The 586-nt window shown below is 53.2% G+C and overlaps 1 protein-coding gene across 1 annotated transcript in view; it reads right to left on the reverse strand.

Annotated features, from left to right (window-relative positions):
* Positions 1-321, reverse strand: part of SOX13 (SRY-box 13) — a 45,408-nt gene extending 45,087 nt beyond the window's left edge. The window contains exon 1 of the mRNA XM_026077304.1: positions 131-321. The gene's annotated coding sequence lies outside the window, so the exon portion shown is untranslated. The remainder of the gene's footprint in view (positions 1-130) is intronic.
* Positions 322-586: the final 265 nt, after the last annotated feature.

Here is a 586-nt window from a genome sequence, read left to right on the forward strand (position 1 = left end):
CGAGGCAAAGGAATTTGCACGTTATGGAAAAGTACAACTCGCAAAAGCAAACACAACAGGCTTCAACACAGCAGAAAGCCAAGCAATGGGAGTTCTCTAAACAGAGCCCAATTGTAAGCATTCACTCTACCTTACTCCTCCTCACTGCCTCTCGCTCAGCCAAAAACAGACCCTCTGATTTCTCATCCCTTTCAGGAGCAGGAACACCCCAGTTCTCAGGGTACGCGTGAGTCAGGGAAGGCGCTGGTGCCGAGGAGACACAGGCACCCTGTCTGGCTGCCGCACCAGTAGAGAGCAGCCCCACACTAGGCAGCCCAGTTTTCTTTCTTCCAGGTTGTTCGGGAGCCAATAAAGCTGCTTGAATGCTGGGGAACTCTGTGTTCCTGCAGAGGCTTATGACACTTTGCTGGAGGGGTAGGGGAGAGCTCGCTAAGGCCGCAGCACCCCCTTCCGTCTAACGCCTTCTTTTGCAGCCAGCTTGAGTCTCACGATCTCATTCTGGCACTGCGCATCCAGCGACTCATGAGACATTACCTTCTTGCTGCCTGCAGCTTGAAAACGCTCAGGAAGCTGAAAGGATTTGGGG

Source organism: Apteryx rowi, unplaced genomic scaffold (genome assembly GCF_003343035.1).
Source record: "Apteryx rowi isolate R43461 unplaced genomic scaffold, aptRow1 scaffold_45, whole genome shotgun sequence".
Taxonomy (NCBI): Eukaryota; Metazoa; Chordata; class Aves; order Apterygiformes; family Apterygidae; genus Apteryx; species Apteryx rowi.